This window comes from Triturus cristatus, chromosome 1_1, assembly GCF_964204655.1.
Source record: "Triturus cristatus chromosome 1_1, aTriCri1.1, whole genome shotgun sequence".
Classification (NCBI taxonomy): Eukaryota; Metazoa; Chordata; class Amphibia; order Caudata; family Salamandridae; genus Triturus; species Triturus cristatus.
Genome location: NC_140579.1, coordinates 375238275 through 375260871, shown reverse-complemented (window position 1 = coordinate 375260871; position 22597 = coordinate 375238275).

Below are 22597 nucleotides of genomic sequence, written 5' to 3'. Positions count from 1 at the left end.
ATTCTGCATGTCTTTGCCATTTTTAATCAAAATAGTCTGCAAAATGGAAAGAGAAAAACTCTGCATACGAATGTGAGTGGTGTTCAGTCTAAAGGAAATAATATGAAATTCAAATAAATGTCTGTGGTGCCATGACATCTCCTTTTCCTTGTACTCATGTCTGACTACTTTTATTTAAAACAACTGTACCTAAAATTTCTAATGGAGTGAACCAGTTCAACTCACCAAACTCCCTATGGCTGCGGTACACATTGAACGGGAGAATTGTATTTGCCAAAACTGCTGCGGAATCTGTTTTGTTTGCCCCCGTTTTGCACTTGATTTCCTAACTGGTAAAGGGCAAGGTGAATCCTATCTTATTACAGCCTCTTGTAGAACATGAACTCGCTACCTCTACATTTGAGACGGGATATATGCATAGTACATTTAGATATATGAGAGCTATGCTTTGTTATGACATAGCCATGAATGTATAATGTGTAAGGCTTCTTTGATACTAAAATAGATCATAAAAGATGCAAGGCCATTACATTAACAGTAAGCAGCATTTTTGCACAGGTGCACTTTAAATATATGAAACAATAATGAATAGCTAATAATAGCAAACAAGAGCCTGTTTTTAATTTCCTTCCCATCAGTTATAGTTGTAATCTTTTGAAAATATTCACACCTCTCCTTAGGTTAGCGATTTATTTTAATTTTTTTGTTTTTTTTGGGGGGGGGGGTTTATATAGTTTGAACAAGACCCTTTTGGATGAAAGAGTACTTTACAAATAGTGTAGAAAGAAAAGGGATACGATAGAAGGAAAAAATAATATGAAATAAAAATACAGTATTTACAGAAATATATATATCGAGTAATAGCAAATAAGGAAATAGGAACACATAATGTAGCACAAGTCCAGGGCTAGAACATATTACAGCGATATAAGAGGTAGCAGGTAAATATAAAGGAGGGATCAATCTAGGGTAGATGGGTGTGAGTCCTCAGTATGAGAGGAGTTTGGTGGCTAGAAAGAGCTTTTGTGGGTAGTCATTTCAGAGACTGAAGGTCAGAAGTGATATAATCATGTTTTTAAACCTGTGATGAGCTTAGCTGCAGCATTCAGTGTAGCTTGAATGGTGCAAGTGAGGTTTTCAGGAGGCCCACCATGGAGGTGCTACCGGAATCCAATTTTGATAGCACAAGTGCATGTACCATAGTTGTGAAGTCCGCCACGGGGAGGAAAGGTTTTAGTTTCCTAAGAATATGCACCTGATGCTTAGCTCCTCTAGTGATGGTGCTGATGTGTTTTTGCATGGAATGCTCTTTGTACAGGTTTATACCTAGGGGTTTTGCAGAGTTAATGATGTCTGGGCTGCAGTTCAAGGCAGTAAGAAGAGGGAGACAGTCTTTGGCGTTAGGTGTGGAGGTGGGCAGTGCAATCAGAAATAATTCAGTCTTAAGGGCATTGAGTTAGAGGTGGTTAAGAGTCAGCAATTGTTGAGTCTTTGTCAGGGTGATTTTGAGGGTATATATGTCATCAAGGGAGGTGATTTTCTTGTAAAGTTGGGTGTTGTTGGTATACATGTGGTAGGAGATGTAGGACAGTTTGAGGATTTCAGTTAGGGGCACCATGTATAGGTCAAATAGTATAGAGAAGAGAATGGAGCCTTGGAGTATGCCCAATGACAATGGAGATGGATCGGAAAGAGTGTGATTGAATGGAAAGTGCTGGAATCTGTTGTGAAGAAAGGAGGAGAACCAGTTCAGCATGGTGCGGGAGAGGCCCATCCTGTGTTCTAGAAGGTTTATAAGGGTAGCATGATTGATAGTATCAAAGGCCGCTGACAGGTCCAAATGGATCAAGAGGCAGGATTAGTTCTGGTCAAGTGAGCGTAGGGCATCACCGACAATGTGAACCATGACCATTTCAGTGCTATGATCCGATTAGAAGCCAAATTTACAATGGTTGAGATGTTGGAATTGCTTGTTGTGCTTGTGAAGCTGTGAGTGTACACTTTTTCTAAGAGTTTGGCTAAAGTAGGGATGTTGGAGTTGGGGTGGTAATTGTTGGGGTCGGATTGGTCAGAGTCTGTTTTTTTAGGATAGAGGTGACCTGGCAACTTTTTAGGCTGTTGGGTATGGAGCCTCGAGATGGTGAAGCATTGGTTACCCTAGTCCACAGTGGGAGTACGAGGTGGATGGACTCCTTTAGGAGTTTGGAGGGGAGGGGACCGTGGAAGTGGTTGGAGAATTTCAAGGAGGTCAATAGCTTTAGGAGGCCATTCCCATTGAGGGTTTTGAAGCAAGACCAGTTGGCGTTATTTTTGGGTGAAATGAGGGGATGTTACAGGCAAGATGAAGCATCTAGTGGGTAGTGGTATGGGGTGGGTTTCTGTGGAAGTAGTTTAATAGCAATCTGGAACTTTTAAGAGATGTGCGTAGTTTTCTCAGTAAAGAATGAGACAAATGTTTCGCAGATAGGTAGTAATTTGTTGTCGGTGGAGGCGGGATCATTTTTGTGGGGTGATTGTTTTTTTTGATAAATTCAAACAGTGTTTTTGGTCAATTGGTATCAGAGCCTAGCTGATTTTGAAGAAAACCGCTTTGGAGTTCCAGATGTGACTTAGACGTAAGAGTTTGAGGCTGGCCAGGGAGGAGGAATGACTTCATGATTTTTCTGCTAGTCTGAGGGGACTTTGTTCTTCATTATGGCCATGGTTGATCCAGGGGTTGGATCTTGTGATAGGATTCTTTTTAGTTGTTTGGGGGCAAGGGTATCCATGATTTTGGACATGGAGTTGAAGTAGTGATCAGCGAGATCCTGGGTGTCATTTATGGCAAAGGGCGGAAGTAGGATGTTGTTATAGATAGTGGGTATAGTGAGTGAGTTAATGTTACGGGTGTCACAGACCCAGTGTTTGGCTTTCGTTGGTTGTCCATTAAAGGTGATTGCCTTTTTATTAAGGAAGGAGGGGATGCAGTGGTGGTCAGTCCAGTTGCAAGGGAGAATACAGTCAATTTGTAAATTGTTCTATTATGATTAGATCAAGGGTGGCTCCCTTAATGTGGGTTGGGCTGTTGCAGTCTTGTATAAGCTTGAGGTCCTGGAGAATGGAGTTGAAACTGTTCATGAACAGGTCATTGCCCAGGAAAAATATGGTTGTTATGTTAATCATTGTTAGAGGAGATAATCTCTATGATCTGTTCAATGAAGTAGTTTCCTCCAGGTGGGTGATGAAACGTGAGGAGGGTGCACTTTGAATTGCTGGTGGTAGAGATGTCGATCTTGAGGTATTTGCAGGAAGACAGAGGTATAGTGTGTGATTGTTTCATAGAAGTGTGTGATTGTTTCATAGAAAGTGAAGTGTGTTGGACCAGAGCTGGGTTGTAGGTGTCAAGGAGCTGTCTGACTAACCTATTGGGTTGAGAGGAATGGTTATTGCTGGGAGTGGAACTCCAACAAGGGTGAGAAACTAGCAGTTGGAGATAGGGGTGTTGTTAGTCAGGAGGGGAGTAGGGTGTGAGGACCATTTGTGTTCGAGTTTGGTGGTGATGAGAACTAGTTTGACAATAGCAGCTCAGATCAGTTGCAGTTCAATGTAATAGTGTTAAACATTGGGTTGTTCAGTTCAGCTTTAATAGTGTTGAGCACTGAGTTGCTGGGAGGTTTATTGGAGGATAAAGGTTGTGGGAAGCACTGGAGTGTAGGGAAGTAGCCAGGCAGATGGGGGAGTTGGGGTTGGTAAGGTTCATCATTGAACTCTTAGTAGTGTTGTGTGTAGATTTAGATTCCGTATATAGGTTTCCCGATTTATGCCCTTATATAGGTACAATTCATATTGCCCTTATTTAGGCATAGAAGATCCAGCCCTTATTTCGGCATTGTCCATGCTAACCAAATACAGGCATCCATGTCACAACGAGTTCTTGGAAAACCAGACTCTTAAGCCTTTAGGAATTTCCCTTGCTTGGATATTGATTTTTACAAGAACTCATTTAGTATGCAAGAACATCTATTCTATTCCTTAGGGGTTCATTCATAACATTCCGAATCCCGACTTTTACGTCAATACAGGCATTCCTAAACACCCTCAAGGTATAAATATACCTGCACTTGCCTTGGCAAACCACGGTTCGGGTACGGTCCAGCTCGACTGCCTACTTGCAGTTCGCCACGGCAAGTTCGGAAGGAGATCGAGTTCCAGCCTGATGCACTGACCAGACGCTGTCATCCTCCTTGCAGAGAATCCAGCTCCAGTGTTTCTGACTCCCCTTGCGGGGTGTTAGATATCGAGTCACAGAAAGAGATTCCAACCTCTCACATTCTAAGGTATGGAGCAGACTAGAACTTAGAGAAACGTTTGGCAGCTCTTGGCAAAACTATAGCTATAGCTAGCTATACTTTAGGCAACAGCACCTACTTCTTACCTCGTACTACACTTAGGTTAGGTACACTGGGGTAGAACTATTTAGAAGCATCAGATGAGTATTCACATTTTTAGCCTGCGTTATTTATGTATGTATTTTATGAATATATGTCATAGCTACAAACCATGCTATTGCAGTATTGTTTTATCTTACTGCTAACTCTGTACATATTGTACTTTGCAGCCTGTCTTACGAGTGTAGCAGTTCATATCTCTTGCATGAGAAATAAGACTGTTCAAAAAACCCTTTTTATTGAAATGCCCGTCTCTCTATTTCTGTGCAACTCTGTAGAAACGAAGCATGCACGATTGACTGAGTGAAACTGTTATCTATTGTTTCCACGGTTCTGAGATTGTTCCGACTCCAAGGGAAACAAAGTTGTCATGTTTATGCGGTTGTCAGAAACTAATCCCTTCTTGTTTATTCGAGAAGTTTCTAGTGACCTTTGAGTTAGCTGGCACACACAAGTAATTAAGTTTAATGTACTCGATAGAGACATACTGACCTAAGTCCTATGTCAAATCTATAGTGTATATTATTCCAATGCGCAGAGCCTAGCCGGGATATAAGAAAAAACTAGTTACTTACCTGTACACTATGGTTCTCCAGTATTATCTTTCATAGATTCACATGCTTGTATCTTCCCCGTCGTCATGGTGGGAGTCTCACGGTAACAGAATGACCACAGCAGTATAAGAAAAACTGCATAGCAAAATCCCATAGGGAATCATCTTATTTGGTAACCAAACCTCATCATTATGTGGTCCAAGACTCAGCCAATCGGCTGCTAGCCCTGACATCACACTCCCCAGCAGAGCCTTCCTGCCCCAGATTTCCAGCCCCGGGTACGAGACTAAAATACACCTAGAGACAATGAGGTTCTGCCTGAGAAATGGGGAGGTGGGCGGGCCGCATGTGAATCTATGAAAGATAATACTGGAGAACCATAGTGTACAGGTAAGTAACTAGTTTTTTCTCCAGTATTGAATCTTTCATAGATTCACATGCTTGTATCAGAATAGCAAGCAGTACTTATCCCAAACTGCATTTCCAGGCTAGAACCCCCAATAAACAGTGGGGTCTGCTCTTTTGTATAGAAAGTTAACATACATTACAGTATTCAAAATATTTGTTTAAATATACATATATGTTTATATACACACATCGCAATATTCCATGATAAATACCTTAATGAAATAGATGCCGTAGAACCGCTTGTCCCACTGCTGCATCCTTTTTCCATGCCGTGTGCAGACAATAATGTCTAGTAAAGGTGTGCGCATTCTTCCATGTCGCAGCCCTACAAATGTCTGGCAATGACACCCCTGCGAATAGAGCCGTAGAAGTTGCCATCTTCCTTGTTGAATGCGCACGTACGTTGTCTTGTAAAGGCTTTCCAGCTTTAAGATGACACAAGGAGATTGCTGAAGATATCCACCTTGAGATACTAGATCTGGAAAGTGCCCCACCTTTCTTGGGGCCAGCAAAGGCTACAAAGAGTTGATTTGTCTTTCTGAACGATTTCGTCTTATCGATGTAAAATTTCAGACATCGTTTAATGTCTAAAGAGTGTAAAGCTCTTTCTGCCGGTGTTGACGGGTCTTTAAAAAATGTAGGCAAAACCACTGGTTCATTCAGATGAAAGCTGGAGGGGACTTTAGGAATAAATTTGGGGTTCGTCCTCAGAATCACTCTGTCCTGCCTGAATTGGAGGAAAGGTTCCGCAATTGAGAAAGCTTGTATCTCGCTGACTCTTCTTGCCGACGTCAGCGCTAATAGCAACGCTGTCTTCCATGAGATAAATTGCAATTCCGCCTTATGTATTGGCTCAAATGGCGGTTTCATTAGCTGTGCAAGAACCATATTAAGCTGCCAAGGAACCACTGGTCTTCGAACTGGAGGGAACATTCTGAAAAGCCCTCTGAGAAATTCTTTAATAACTCTTTGAGACCAAAGAGATGGTCGGTCAGGAACTCTGGTGTATCTTGAAATAGCGGCCAGGTGTACTTTTATAGACATATGAGAGAGTCCAGATTTGGCCAACGTTAGCAGATATGGAAGAATCTGATCCGAAGAGACTCGCAACGGATGTAGATCGTTAGATGCACACCAATGACAAAATCTTTTCCATTTAGCCGAATATGTTTTGTTTGTCGAGATTGCTCGAGATCATGACAGAATCTCTCTGCAGTCCTGAGGGATCTTTAACAGTTGGAACTCATGTTCGTGAGGTTCCATGCTGACAAGTTCAGCGATTTCAAATATGGATGCAGTATCTGTCTGCCGTTCAGATCCTGCACTAATGGAAACTGTATCCTGGGTGTCACTGAGAGTCTGAGAAGTTCCGAGAACCACGCTTGTCTCGGCCACGCTGGGGCAATCAGAATCAGATGGCACGGCTCTGATTTCCTCTTTTTTAAGACCTTCAATATTAGAGGAAAGGGGGGAAATGCATACGCAAACATCCCAGTCCAGCACATCTGTAGCGCATTGCCCCACGACCCTTTCTGCGGAAACCTGCTTGCAAAGTTTTTGCATTTCGAATTGTGGCGATCCGCGAACAAGTCTAGCCTTGGAGTGCCCCATCTCTTGAAAACTTTGAAAAGTTGCTTTTGGTTCAGTTCCCATTCGTGAGAAATCTCGGACGATCTGCTCAGAATATCTGCTCTTTTGTTGTCTACTCCTGCAACATGTTGTACTTGAAGCGAGATGTTGTGATCTAGAAGCCATTTCCAAATTTCCTGTGCTTGCTTCGACAACAGTTTTGACTTTGTACCTTCTTGTTTTAGAAGGTAAAACATGGACGTTGAGCTGTCTGTCTTCACAAGTACTGTTGATCCGTGAATCCTGGGAAGAAAAGCTTTTAGGCCCAAGAACACGGCCTTTAGTTCCAGCAAGTTAAAATGGAGCTGCGTTTCGCACTTTGACCAGTGCCCCTGAATTTCGAGCTCCTGGAGGTGCGCTCCCCAACCTTGAAGTGAAGCATCCGTCATCATTACGAAACTGTAGCTCTGCGATACGAAAGTCAGTCCTTCCGCTAAATGATCCCTGATCTTCCACCATGACAGGGCCTTTCGGATCTGAGGGGTGATAACTATTCGATCTTCGAAGGATCCCTGCGACTGAATCCATTGCTTGTCTAGCAGTTCTTGTATAGGTCTCATGTGGAGTCTGCAATTTGGAAGTAGGGGGATACAAGAGGACATCATCCCCAATAATGATTTGTAGATTCTTATTGAAACAGACTTTTTTATTTGCAATTGTGTTGTCAGCTGTATGATCTTTTGAATATGTTCCTCTGAAGGGTAAGTCTTGGCCTCCTCCGTGCAAATTAGAGCTCCCAGAAATTGAAGGGACTGCGATGGTCTGAGATGTGATTTTTCTAGGTTGACTCTGAGACCTAGGCGATTGAAAAGGTTCATGCAAACTTGAAGAGAGTGTTGGGCTTCCCTGATTGAACCACCTTTTATGAGCCAATCGTCCAGATAAGGGAAAATCTGGTGACCTTGAAGTCTTAGATGCGCCGCTATTGGCGCCATACACTTTGTAAAGATTCTCGGCGCCGACTTTAGGCCGAAAGGCAATACTTTGAATTGATAATGGTGCCCCGCCACCATGAAGCGCATAAACTTTCTGTGATTTATATGGATTGGGACGTGAAAATAAGCATCTAAGAGGTCCCGTGATGACAAATAATCTCCTCTGCCAATCAGAAGGAGTATTTCCTGTAGGGATAGCATTCGAAATGATTTCTTTTGGATGAATTTGTTGAGACCTCTCAGGTCCATTACCTGCCTCCATTTTGATGTGTCTTTTTTCTTTATGAGAAAGAAATGCGAGTAAAAGCCTTTCCCTCGTTGAAGCTGCGGAACTTCTTCTATCGCCTCCTTTTGTAGTAGCGTTAAAACCTCTGTCTTGAGGGCCGATAGATGTTCTGGTCTCCTGTGCAGAGGAGGCTGATTTGGAGGCTTTTGTACGAACTCCAGGGTATGGCCATATTGAATCACATCCAAAACCCATTTGTCTGTTGTTATCGACAGCCAAGCTGGATAAAATGAAGTCAGGTAATGCATGCTGTTTCTCAGACAAGTGGCGGATGCGTTGATGAAGCCATTGTCGTCGGTTGGATTGCTGCGATTTACCTCTCGCAGATGATCTTCCTCTGGACTGTTGCTGATAATTGTTTGTGGAGCGAAATTGCTGATTATTTGAGTATTGGCGATATCCCTGCTGATTGTATGGCTGATATCTATTTGATTGAAACGAAGATCTTTGTGTGAATTGTCCTCTGGATCCTGTCCTCCGAAAGGATTGGAACCTGCCCTGTTGATGAGATCCTAGCGCCCGCGCTGTATCCGTGTCAGTTTTAATACTTTGGAGGGCATCATCTACATGCTTTCCGAACAGGTTCCCTCCGTCAAATGGCATGTCCACTATTTTAGCCTGCACTTCTGGTCTGAAAGAAGTGGCCTTCAGCCATCCTTGTCTTCGCAGGGCCACTGCACCTGCCATTTGTCTGAATGCCACTGAGGACAAATCCATAGCGATGTCTATGGATTCCGAGGCTGCCCTAGCCCCATCCTTTAGAATAGCAGCCGCTTCTTCTTTTTTATCCTCTGGCAGATGAGCTAGTAAAGGTGCTATATCACACCACATCTGCCTATTGAATCTGCTGATGAGGGCTAACGCATTCGAAGCTTTTATGGAAGACGCTGCCATCACCGCAAAACGCTTCCCTGCACCATCCATTCGTCTTCCGTCTTTGTCCGGGGGAACTGCTGATGTAGAAACCGGATTTTTTGAGTTCCTTTGGGCGGCCTGCATCACCACCGATTCCGGTCGCGGATGACCAATCAAACAGGCCGGAGAAGATTCTGGGGCTCTATATTTCATCTCTATTCGAGGAACTGAAGCAGCCACTGAAGCCGGGTTCCTCATTATTTTTAATCCTTCCTCCCAAATGTGAGCGATTATTGGTATGGATCGAATAGATTTGCGTGAATCCTCCTTGAAGTCATAGAGGAAACATTTGGCTTCCTGAACTGGAAGTGGAATCTCAAAGCGTTTTGACGCTTTCTCCATGATATCATGGAAGCCTATATCTTGTGGTGGAGACTGCGCCGGTGTCGGAGATGGAGACGGAGTAGTTGGAAGAATATATTGGTCCCATTCATCGTCAACCTGCGTATCTTGCAGAAGCTCTCCTTCTTCCGGTTGATCGGCATCACTTTCTTCCAAATCGTCTCTAATTGTCACAATTGGTGGAGGTCGAATTCTTTGAGAAGTAGTCTTGGGGGAAGAATGAGGTGGTTGCACTTGTGCAGGCTTATCTGAAGTTTGTGGCGCTTGAGAGTTAGCGTCAGGGAAACGCTGATAGTAGTCATTTATCATCAGCCGCAAGTCAGTTACTAAGGAAGTCGGCATTGAGATAGTGTCCTCTCTACTATTAGACTGAGGTTCTTCCTCTTCCTCGTAGTCGTATGATTGGTGAAATGACTCATATCTCCTTGAATCCCGTGCAGGACGATCTTGGAAAGAGAAGACTTCCTGAACCTCATGATATTCTTCATCGTCCGTTTCTTGACTCTTAATCCGAAGTTGAGACGGACTATACGCCACTCCTGAAGACTCTTCATCTTCTGACTGCAATTCCAGCAGATTAGATGGGGGAAGCGGAGAAATCTTTGTCCAGGCCGTAAAATCTGTCGATTTAGACTTCTTCGTCGACGAGCCCATCGACGATGGAATAGATTTTAAAGATATTGTCTTTACTTTGGGAGACTTAAAAGCTGCCGTCGACGGAGCTCCCGTCGACGGAGATCTCGTCGGCGTGGAAAGCTGGACTATCGTCGACATAGTAGTCGTTGACATAGTGGTCGTCAACGTCGAAGTCATCGCCGACGAAGACGATGGGGCCGTCGACGAGGACCCCGTCGACGGGATCGTCGACGAGCTTTTCTACGACGACGAGGTCTTAGTCGTCGCCGTCGACGCCGCTGTCGTCGTCGAGATGGAAGTCGTGGACGGAGTCGTTGTCGACGGAGTCGTCGACGGTTTTATAGCAATCACAGCCGGCGACGCCCTAATTTTCGTGGACGGAGCTGAGGAGACTTCTCTAGACTCTGTACATTTTTTAAGAGGAGTATGAGGCAATGAAGACCCTTTGTCTTTTGACTTGTGCTTTTTAAGCTCTGTATTATCTTCAGAAGTAGAAGATTTCCTCTTTTTTGATGTTTTAGATTCCTCTTCAGAGTCAGATTCTGAAGTGACCTTCTTCTTTTGAAGCCACAGCAGAAGACGTGCCTCCCTGTCACGCAGGGTTTTCGCAAAAAAAGTTCTGCAATGCTTACAGTCTTTAGGCACATGTTTTGGGTGCAGACAATATAAGCAGTCCTTGTGGGGATCTTCAGAAAACAATCTAGGTTTTCCATAGGATCTGCAGGGCCTGAAGAGCCTCTTTTTAGAGCTTTCAGCCATAGTAAGCAAGAAATATGAAGCACAGTACCTCAATCCAGTAAAGGGAATGAACTTCCAGATGAATAAGAGGTCAAAAGTTCACATAGGAACAAAACTGAGCAAAGCTCAGGGAGACTCCTCCTCACACGAAGGCGGTTGGAAATCTGAGGCAGGAAGGCTCTGCTGGGGAGTGTGATGTCAGGGCTAGCAGCCGATTGGCTGAGTCTTGGACCACATAATGATGAGGTTTGGTTACCAAATAAGATGATTCCCTATGAGATTTTGCTATGCAGTTTTTCTTATACTGCTGTGGTCATTCTGTTACCGTGAGCCTCCCACCATGACGACGGGGAAGATACAAGCATGTGAATCTATGAAAGATTCAATACTGGAGAACTACACTACAGTAGTGGTTGATTGAGAGGAGGTGGTGGATGAGTTGATGCTGTTGATGGGGAGAGTGGTTGGAGGAGGTTCTAATGGAGCACAAGGTGGTGATGTCAGGTTTGTGTAAGAGGGAGTTGATGTTGCTTGTGGAGGTGGTGTGTTGGATGACAGTAGTGTCCGTGGATAGGCGGGCGACCATCCGGGGGGAGAGGTTGGAATGGAAGGGAAAGGGGGACTGGCAGATTGGAGGGAGATTTAAAAAAAGGGAGGAGTCTGGGAAAGTAGGTGGGGGTGATTAAGGGGGTGGTTCAGTCTAGTTTGTTCTTGAGGTAGGGGAAAAGAGCACAGAAGAGTTTCAGATGATGATCGGAGGATTGAACGAGTTAAGTACCGTTATTATAGATGGAAATGGTGACATAGTCATTGTATAGCGAGGATGGTGCAATAGTAAGTGTATGGCCCTGAGGGATTTTCTTAGTGATGGTGGTGTTGAGGGAGAAGGAGAGCAATTTCCTCCATTTGGCATGACAATTGGTCAAGAAGATGAGGTCATTAAATAAGGTGCCCTTGTTGGGGCAAAAATAGGGGTCAATGATAAGAGTTTCTGGGGCTGATTCACAGAACTAACTTAAGACAAAATCCTAAACTTACTACTTTTGGTATTCACAGAAGTTAGGATTTTGTCTTAAGTTTGTCTTAAGACAAACTTAAGACAGACTTAAGACAGTCTTAAGACAGACTTAAGACAAACTTAAGACAGACTTAAGACAGACTTAAGACAGACTTAAGACAAACTTAAGACAAAATCCTAACTTAAGCCTGTCTAAAGTCTGTCTTAAGTCTGTCTTAAGTCTGTCTTAAGTTTGTCTTAAATCTGTCTTAAGACTGTCTTAAGTCTGTCTTAAGACTGTCTTAAGTTTGTCTTGACTGTCTTAAGTTTGTCTTGACTGTCTTAAGTCTGTCTTAAGACTGTCTTAAGTTTGTCTTAAGTTTGTCTTAAGACAAACTTAAGACAAAATCCCAACTTCTGTGAATACCAAAAGTAGTAAGTTTAGGATTTTGTCTTAAATTAGTGCTGTGAATCGGGCCCTCTTTCTTTAGGTTGAGGATTTTATGTTTGAGATTTCTCCTGGCATTTCTGGAAAGGCGGTGAGGGGGGTAGCTTATTAAAAAAGAGTTGATGGCTGAAGGGGATAGATAGTAAGGCGTTCAGTCTTCCGGCTTCGGTGAGGTCCATGCTGGATGGAGGGGGCCAAGGGAAAACTGGGTAGAATGAAAACGGACTTCAATAGGAGGTAAGTCCTTAGGAGCAGAGGTGTCTGCCATTATTGAACGGGCATGACAGATCATTAGAGAGATTGCTTCATGGACTAGTTAGTATAGGCCGATGGCGCTATACCGAGATAAATGAGACTGCATCATGTATTTTAGCTCTTGGCATGTATGGGCAAAGGGGGTAGGGTTAGGATGAAAAGTGAGTATAAATTGCAGGAGCAGTGTAGAATAAGTTGGAATAATACTCATAGCAAGGACAACAGCGAAACTCTGTGGGGTAGAAACACATGGAGAGGGTGGAGCAGGAGCAGGACACATCATAGCATACAGTACAACCATATAAGGGGCATAGCGACAAGAACAGGGAGAGTAAACATTGCAGGAGTAGTGTAGGAAAAGGCGAGGTATTCCTAGAAATGTGGGGGGTAGAAATGTAGGGAAAAAAGGGGGAGCAAGGCTGGTCACAACTTCAGCAGCAGTGTTGCCATAGAAGGGGCCCACCAATGTAATGGGGCAGGAGAACACACTTAGGGCCAGATGGCTGCTAGATAGCGCCTCACAAACTGCGTCGCATGTGCGACTCGCAATTTGCGAGGCGCTGGTTGGCATGTACAAGTGTGTTTAACACTGTTTGCGATTACCAATGGGGTCGCAAATTGCGAGGCTCATGAATATTAATGAGCCTCTCGCAATTTGCGAGCCCATCGGGAATGACAGGCCCTCCCAGGGATGGTGGTCTGCTGGGCTCAGCAGACCACCATGTCTGGGACTGCTTTTAAATAAAGAAGGTTTTTTTTAATGCTGCCCATTTTCCTTAAAGGAAAAAGGAATGCATAAAAAAAATAAAAAGAAACGTTTTTGTTTCATTTTTTAAGGGCAGGCAATGGTCCCTGGGACCACTGCCTGCCATTTAAAAATAATATTGCATGCATTCGCAAAGGGGAAGGGGTCCCCTGGGGACCCCTTCCCATTTGCGAATGCAATACCACCTACATGAAGTAGGTGGCAATTTGTGAGTGTTTTGCGACTGCAATTGCGATTGCAAAACATTGGTACATAGCTTTGCGGTCGCGATTAGGAAGGGAACGACCCTTCCTAATAGCGAGTCGCAAAACAGTATTTTGCGAGTCACAATTTATTTGCGAGTCGCAAAATACTGTGTGTACATTGGCCCATGCTTTTTAGCGTGCTACGCTAAAAATCGTCGTACATCTGATCCCAATAGATCAAAGAGAGACATCATTAGACGGCAGTATATTACATTCTAGGAAAAAAAGAAACTGGTGAATGCATCATTTGTGGACGTGGTGCTTAGAGGTTAAACAGAGGTAATAGACAGACGATGAAGTCAAAAAACTCCTGGAGTGACTAAAATTGAAGGGTCTTTAACCCTTTTTCCTTCTATAAATGTGAGAATTCTTATTGCCACATCCTTAATCAGACATTAGGCCACAGAATGAGTTGTTAAATGCATGAGTAGTGAGAAAATTGGTGTACTGAGTGTTCACCTAACAACTAAAGTATACAAAAAGCATACTTTAGAGTTCATGCAACAAGGACAGTTACAGGCTTTCACAAAAGATGGCTGAATACGAGCAGTGACATTTTTTATTTAGGATAATATATACATATATTGTGCATTGTAACAAATCAAAATTATAATGAACCAGCACAGTATGAAATTATTTGTACGTAATAATTTCAATTTACCCCTAAGGGAGAAGGGATATAGGTCATAAACATTTATAATTGGTGCTAATTTATGACAATAAAGGGAGTGCAAAGAGAAAGATAATTTGAATGGTGATTTTAAGATAAGATGACAAGGCAGTGACAAGCACAGTAAGTGTGCTAGCATCTACCTGGAGGCTTTTGACTTCTTTTGTCCTTTCTTTCTTCAGCTGGCCACCCCACTCATGTTTGATTTTTTTTAAACGTTAACATCTGAATCACAGGGCAGAGATTATCTGGTAGGGAAGATTGGTCTCCCGCAATCTCCAGGAACTTCCACAGTGATTTTTGGAGAATCATTACATCTTTCCTTAAAAAAAATGGTTTAACAGTAATCATTGTATAAATATACCACATCATACATTTTCCACAGTTTCCTCATGGAGTCAGCCATGATATTCAACTTCTGTTACATGATTCTTCTTATAAACCGCAATCTGAAGAAACAAACAAGAAGGGCATCTGGAGTGCCCTTTGAAGAGGTGGCACGCACAAACGTAACCTTTCAATGCCGAATGGGCATACGTCATAATGAGTTACACGTTAGCCTCACCACGAGAGGAAAATCAATATGAGTTATGTAAATTAAGATTGCCACACTATTAAGACATCTGCCAGTGACACTGTCACATACTAGTTTTCGTTTCCATTCAATTGCCATGGTTTGTACAACTTCACAACATGTTCTTCATCTATGGTATAACATGGAAAACATAATGAAGGAAATAATAAAGTATCACTGGAGATGCAGAGAAACACTGAGCTCTGAAAGATCAAGATACCACAAGCCTTTTCCAAGTATAGTACTGGGTGGGTTGAATTAGGGGTCTGCGTAATTCCAACCCACCCAGTACAATACTTTACATGATTTGCTTTCTCATAATTATGCCAAATTTGGGGGAAATTATGCAAAATGCAAATCCATCATTTTGTGCTATATTTTAGTGCAAAATGTGTTCTTGTGTCAATTCTAGCAAGACGGCACATTTAAACAAAAGCACCGCAAACCAAATCCGCTATTGCTCCCATGCATTGGCTATAAATTTGTAACACAAATAGCGCCATTTCCAGTAACTTTTTAATCTTAATGGCGCATAATTTTGCAAACCAGTGTAATGGTGGAATTTTGGGATCTTCGCACAAGTGTAACATGAAATTCACAAAGTACAGCAAATTACAACAAGGTAATTAAAATTTCATCAAGAACTAGTTGGAAAGAATTGAGATTTAGGTGTACTAACCTCCAAAATAAAGGTCAATCCATATAACGACATGACTGATAGAGCGCCATGTGATTCTGAGATTTGTAGGGGTGCATCATATTCACCGTTAGTCGGCACCTGCATATAATCGATGTATGTCTAGAAGCGTCATAGAAATGTATTTGCTATAACCATTTAACGTAGAAGTGTTAGACATGTAATAACATTTTGCGAAGTTTAACGTTGCAAGTTATCGTGAATGTATTTGGAATAATGTAGATGATTAGTTTTCACAATCAATGTAATGGATTAAATGTGTGCCACGTTAGAATTAAAAAGTAGGTTGCTTATTTACGAGATGATTATGTTGAATTAATGCTTAGAATGTGGTTTCATAATGCGTTTAATTTTGTAAGGCCTAACTGCATATGTAGAAGAGAAGGCCTGTTCATTTCTTATTTTAGCTATATTTTACAGGCTGACAGGGAAATGTTTAAGGCTTGAATTGCCGTGAAATGTAAAACTTCAGGATGCGAAGAGCTTTCCTTTTCATTCCCATGTTTCTGTTGCAGGTGCAAGGACATTTAGCTAGTTAGTGAGAATAAGTCTTTGTTTTAGGAGTTGAGATACGACGAGAAGCCTACAGGGGAGTGCATTGGAATGTGCAACTGTAACTCTTAGTATGGAAGGTGCCTGGGACCCAAGGTCAAGCTAACGGACGATGGAAGATGGACAGCTCTGGATGGAAATTTACCGGAGGAAGACCTGGCTGAAGAGGTGTGCCGAAGGGCGTGTTCTGCGATTTTGGGGTTTTGTATTAGGGACAGTCTCCCGTGGGTTGGGCAGGTGAGGTTTAGGCGGGAAGCTAGAAGGAGCATCAAAGATCGAGCTCTCACTAAGTGAAGACTTCTTAGGAAGTTTCACTTCTGACACCTTTCCCATGATTCTCTGGTTTGGGAGGGAATGCTAAGTAGGGATGCCACTTTAGAATAGAGTAGGGACAGAAATGTTTTCACGCGGTAGATTTTGTTGACCACCCGAAGGAGATCGTGAGGCGCCATCGATCACCTGGACCGAGATAGGGGGAGCGAATGTGTGAGTGTATGGCAAACCAACGCTGGTCGTGGGATGTTGTATGGGGATTTGAGTATTTGTAACCTATCAGAGGCGATCTGTCTGGCCGGATGGGGACGGACAGTTGCCAACCGTGGTCGACAACTTCGAGAGACTGTGGACGTACAGTCAGAGAAGTAACTTGTTTGGGACAAACGGTTATTTCAGCGTATGAATGGGACGAATGCAAGGGTGAGACGTGAGTTGTGAAGGAGAGGAATTGCTGTGAGTGGAGAAAAGTGACGTCATAGGGTGTCGCGCTGCGATAGGTCGGTTGGTGTGAGTCGCGTTGTCATTGGTGGATTGACACCAGGAAGTAAACGGGAAAATTGTGAGCGTTCAGAATTTGGTCATTATGAAATGCTTTAAAGTTTTCCGAGAATTGTGTAGAGGTGACAAACATGTGGTTACTCGTGGGGGAGAAGAAGCCCCTCCCGAGGATACTCCGGCACATTACATGGCAAGAAATGTGGGTTGCATACTATAATTTGGCTTGAAAATTGGTATAAAATGACCCAAGGCGAAGGAGAATTAGCTTTCCCGAGATATGGTTCATTCAGGTTGGAAGTGTTGTACCAGTTGAAGTCTGTGATGGCGGCTTTACGACCGTTGCCAAGGCCAACACAATTTGAAGCATTGCATGCGTGGATTAGAGCAGCGCATGATAGGAAAAGAGATAGAAACCAGGAAAGGATGAAAAAGTCGATTAAGGCGTTCCAGGATGCCAGATGGGATGCAGAAAAGAAAAGATGGAGAGTACAGGCAATAGAAGGACACAGGTTGTATCCCTTACTAGTAAAGACTGATAATTCAAAGGAAAAGAGAGCGGATGATGAGGATGACAGTGATACTGATGATAGCCTATTAGAGAGGTTATTATCTGAGAGACCACCTCCATACAACCCAGATGCCCCGGAAGGGAGGTCAGCTCAGATGGAAGAAACTGGGGGAGTACCAACCCAGTCAGATGTGAGAGTAGAAGGAAAGATCTCGCCAGGAGTTGAGGGTACGAGGAATCAGTCTGTAGCTAGCGCAGAGGTTGGGAGAGGTGCGAGGTTACCGGATGCTCTAAAGGTACCGGTCACTATTGGACCTATTGTTTCTGTTTACGACCCAGATCAAGAGAAGGTTGGAAGCTCAGTACAGTCCGCTGTAGGAGTGAGGAGTGTGACCGAGGGAAGTGGGTCAGTGAGTGGAATGGAGCAGACTCCAAAGCCTATAGAATGGAGTACACCATTGCCAGCCAACTCCTCTAGGGGACGGGGAGAGCCGAGACCAGTGAGACCGAGGTCTTTGGCCGAGTCAAGATCAGATTTGCGAATGTGGACACCACCAGTGAGAAACCAGAACCAGAGTGTGTTAACAGCAGAAAGCGAACGAGGCACAATAGTGAATCGTTCTGTTCCTATAAGTATGTCAGAAGACAGTGGGTCACAGGAACGAGAACGTGAGTACAATGAAAGGGATGGTGTAGGTTGTAGAGAAGTACTGAAGGGAGCCCTGAAAGGGAGGATGTTAGATGTTGTAAGATTGAAGGCAGAGGTGGATGAGATAATAAGTGGAAATTTACCTCTTGAGAGAATCTTAATGTACGAACAAGATGAATTACTCTTTGTAGCGAAGGATGTGACTCGCAAAGCACAAACCGCTCATGAGAAATTGTCGGAATTGGCCAAGCGGTATGATGTGGATTTGTCTAAAACTAAATCATTGCAAGGAAGTCATAGGTTGCAGTACAGTGATCAGGAACTAGAAGAGAAAAGAGTCATGGGATTGAGAACCCATATCAAAGATTTAATCATAGCAATGCGTGCATGGATTATGCTTGACAAGTGGGAAGAAAAGCTCTAAGAGGACAATAGGAGAGACACCACCTCTGGGTGGAGGGATGACGGAGATAGGGAATTACCCTTTACGGGAAGTGCAGAATGGAGGATATGTACATGTACCTTGGAGTAGGGGTGATTTGGCTGCCTTCACAAATGATTTTCCCCGACTTAGGGAGAAACCTGTGGAGTGGTATAAGCAAGTCGATCGCTTTGTCAAAATTTCAAAGGTATTGTGGATTGATCTGAACACCTTATTTGACATTGTGGTTCCGAGTGATTTGTGGTCGGCATGTAAAATTGCTGTTGAGTGGCCGACTTCGGAGCCTGACAGGGACCCAATTTCGAATGGTCCGTCGCCTATAGTGATGAAAAAGTTCGAACAAGTGATTACTTGGTTGAAGTCGAAAATCTCACCTCAGGACATCGATTGGGTGAAGATAGATAGGACAGTGCAAGAGCCTAAGGAGACTGTGCATGAGTTTTATGAGAGACTTTTGCAGGCTGTTAAACAGTACAGTGGTCTAGATGTGTAGGATACGAAAGACATGGGACAGTTTGTTTCGAAGTTTGTGTTGGGATTGAGGCCAGAGGTTAGTCTCATGATACAGCAGCATTTGATTTGTTGGCAGAACAAGCCTGTAGATGAGATTTTACGGTATGCTAGGTACTGTAGTGATGAGATAGATTCCAAGCACAGGAAGTTGAAAGATAAACTGATGCTTGTGCAGATGCAAACAGCCCAGGGACAGCCTAATGGGGGAACGTTGGGAAGGAAACAGGGAAACAATCAAGGAGGAATTCAGAATGCCCAGGGTCAGGGAAGGCCAAAGTCAATAGACCCTAAGACAGGAATGGATGTGGCGACATTGAAAAAGACTACAGCATGTCATCTTTGTCACCAGATTGGACACTGGAGACGCGAGTGTCCTTTGAACCCGTTGAACCAGATACAGCAGGAAGGAGAGATAGTTCAGGTTCCTGTGGCGGACGTGGTCCCCACAGTGACTCGACCTAAGATGGTCAAAGGGGGGACGGGTGTTCCGCAGATGCAGGTTCCCCAACCACCCAAGATACAGAATATACAACAGGGAGCTCGGAATTATTTGCAGATGCCCATGTTTGAAGGGAGTGGGGAAAACGATCTAGACCGCTGGCACGACCATGCTCGAGAGGAGGAGAGGATTGTGCGCTTGGAGCTGTCTTAGAGGTAGATCAGAGGGGACCCTTTGTGGAAGCAGATATTGACGGTCACCCTACGACCTTTTTGGTTGATACGGCGCTACTCGATCGACTGTAAGATCTGCAGTGGTCCCAGACCTACCCCTTTCTGGACAATCAATCCAAGTCGTTGGCGTGGCAAATAAGAAACTGACTAGTCCATTGATGGAGCCAATCCCAGTCAAGATAGGGAATTTCAGCGATCGACACCAGTTTGTGGTGTGTGATTCTAGTCCAGTTTGCCTGTTAGGTAGAGATCTATTGTGCAAGCTTAACTGCACTATCTATTGTACCCCGAAGGGAGTGGACGTACAGACAAGGGATGATGATGCGACCTTCAAGGTAGTGAATCAGCGTGTGTGTGTGGAAATGTACCCAGCATTGACGATGGAGGAACTTCCACTTGATCTGAGGGACTCAGTGTCAATTGAGAGGAGATTGGATTAGTCAAGGGAGTAGACCCGGTGAAAATCCAGATTAAGCCAAATGTAGAGTTCCCGAGGACGCCCCAGTATAAGTTGTCACCTGAAACTATTGCAGGGATTAATCCTGTAATTGAGTCCATGATCAAGCAGGGAATTCTGAGGGAGATCATGGGTAGCCCATGCAATTCGCCTATTATGGGACTACAGAAGCCGAGTGGGAAATTCAGGATTGTACAAGATTTGCGCAAAATTAATGAGAGAGTTGTTCCATGTTGTCCAGTGGTACCGAATCCGTCCGTGATCCTGTTTCAGATCCCATGTGAAGCTGAATTGTTCACAGTGATTGACTTGTGTCAAGCATTTCTCTCGATTCCTTTGCATGAGGAGAGTCAATTTATTTTTCGTTTTCGGCTGGAAAATCGTGTGTTAACGTGGTGTCGTATTCCACAGGGGCATACAGAGAGCCCGTCTATCTTTAATCAGATCTTGAAGAAAAATCTCGAAGGTCTTGTGTTGCCACAGAACTCTGTTCTACTGCAATACATTGACGATCTGCTTGTTGCGTCAGAAACTGAAGACGCTTGCAGGATCGATACCGTGCTCTGTTGAATTATTTGGCGGAGAATGGGCATAAAGTGTCTCCGAACAAATTGCAGTACTGTTTGAGTGAAGTACAGTATTTGGGTCACAGAATTGAGAAAGGCAAGCGAAAGGTGTCACCAGATCTGAAAATGCCTGTTCCCACTACTCAGAGAGAAGTCCGAATGTTCTTGGGTATGGTTGGTTATTGTCGCCAATGGATCCCAAACTTTTCCTTTGAAGCGAAGCCTTTACAGCGGCTGACGCGTAAGGATGTGAGTGATCCGGTACCATGGGACAAAGACTGTTTAAGGTAATTTTTGAGGCTGAGAGAAGCTTTTTGTTGCGCTCCAGCTTTGGGAATGCCTGATTACAACAAGGCATTTGCCTTATTCTGCTGCGAAAGGGAAGGCTGCGCATTGGCAGTTCTAACTCAGACTCATGGAAGTGTCCGTAGACCAGTTGCCTACTTTTCAGCTACTTTAGATCCAGTAGCTTCTGCGTTGCCCTGATGTCTCAAATCCGTTGCTGTAACAGGTGTCAGTATCGAAAGATGTGAGAGCATTTTAAACACAGCAAATCACGAATAATAGGTTGACGCGTTATGAACAAGTCATCCTTGCTGCAGATAACGTGACGCTGAAGAGGTATTCTGTTTTAAATCCTGCCACACTGTTGCCTATTCCAAATGTAGACGATGAAGACTGTGAGGACCATGATTGTCTTGATGTGACTGAATTGTGCACCAAACCGAGACCTGACATTGTCGATGGGCCGCTTCCAGAGTCGGATGACCTTTTCTTTGTGGACGGTTCATGCTTAAGAGATGGTGCTGGTCGACTGAAAGCAGCGTTTGCTGTATGTACCCTCACTGGAGTGGTTGAAGCCGCTTATTTAGAAGGAGTTCACTCCGCACAAGTGACTGAACTTATTGCTTTTGTGAGAAGTTGGCCTGATGTATGATGTCACTAGTTCTAGTGTACACCTTATATCAGTCCAAACAACCCTTATGGTGATTGGTTGTAAAGTCAACCTTATAGACCAGCTATCCTAGTGGTAGCATGGACAAGAGCAGTCTTAGGCTAAAGTCTGAATGGTATGTGAAGCCAGCTGCGATACCATATATAATCCCTTGAATACCAAATGAAAGGACACCACAACAGATATATATATAAAATAAAGTGTATTTATTCTAGTCAAACCCTCAGCACTCTTTATGAGATTAGAGGTAAGTACAACACAGTCTTATTTAAGCATACATTAAGTCACACAGGTAAGTAATACAGTTAGGCCCTAGGGGCCATGCAAACTATATACTAAAGAAGTGGTATAAGGACCACTGTCACGGAAATAGGATAGGCCTAGGCCTAGGGAATCGCTGGGGCTACACTACACTAGCAACAGTTAGGAAGTGGGAGGCCCACGGGATTCAGGTGCAGAGTGGAAACACTCACACGTAATGCGTAAAAGTCGATAGAATTACTAGCAGTTAGAAATTAACAGTTTAAGGACACTTCTGAAGCAGCTAGAGAGTCGAGACTCGGAAACTAGACCCTAGGATAGTCACTACCCTTGTGAGCACCGAAGTACCCAAGTTACCTAGCCCACGGGCTGCGGGTGCATAGGTGTGAACTTGCGTCGGGTTTCGTCGTGGACTTCTATGGATGCCTGAAGGAAAGTTGCTGACAGGCAGTCAGTGAAGAGTGTCCGGTGGATCCCAAGGCTGGGATCAAGAAGAGAGGAGACCTGCAAGCAGAAGGGACAGAGTCAAGGTCACTAGCCAGTGACCACGTGGAACCAGGAAGGAACCAGGCAATGTCGTGAAGATTGCAGGTGAAGGTGAAGCTTGTCGCTGCAGCCACGGGGACCAGGAGACGTCGAGGACGACCAGGACCAGGAGGCGAGCTGTCCCACAAAGGCTCTTGCTGTCGGCGGTGTCGAAGTTGAACTAGGACTCACCAAGCCTTG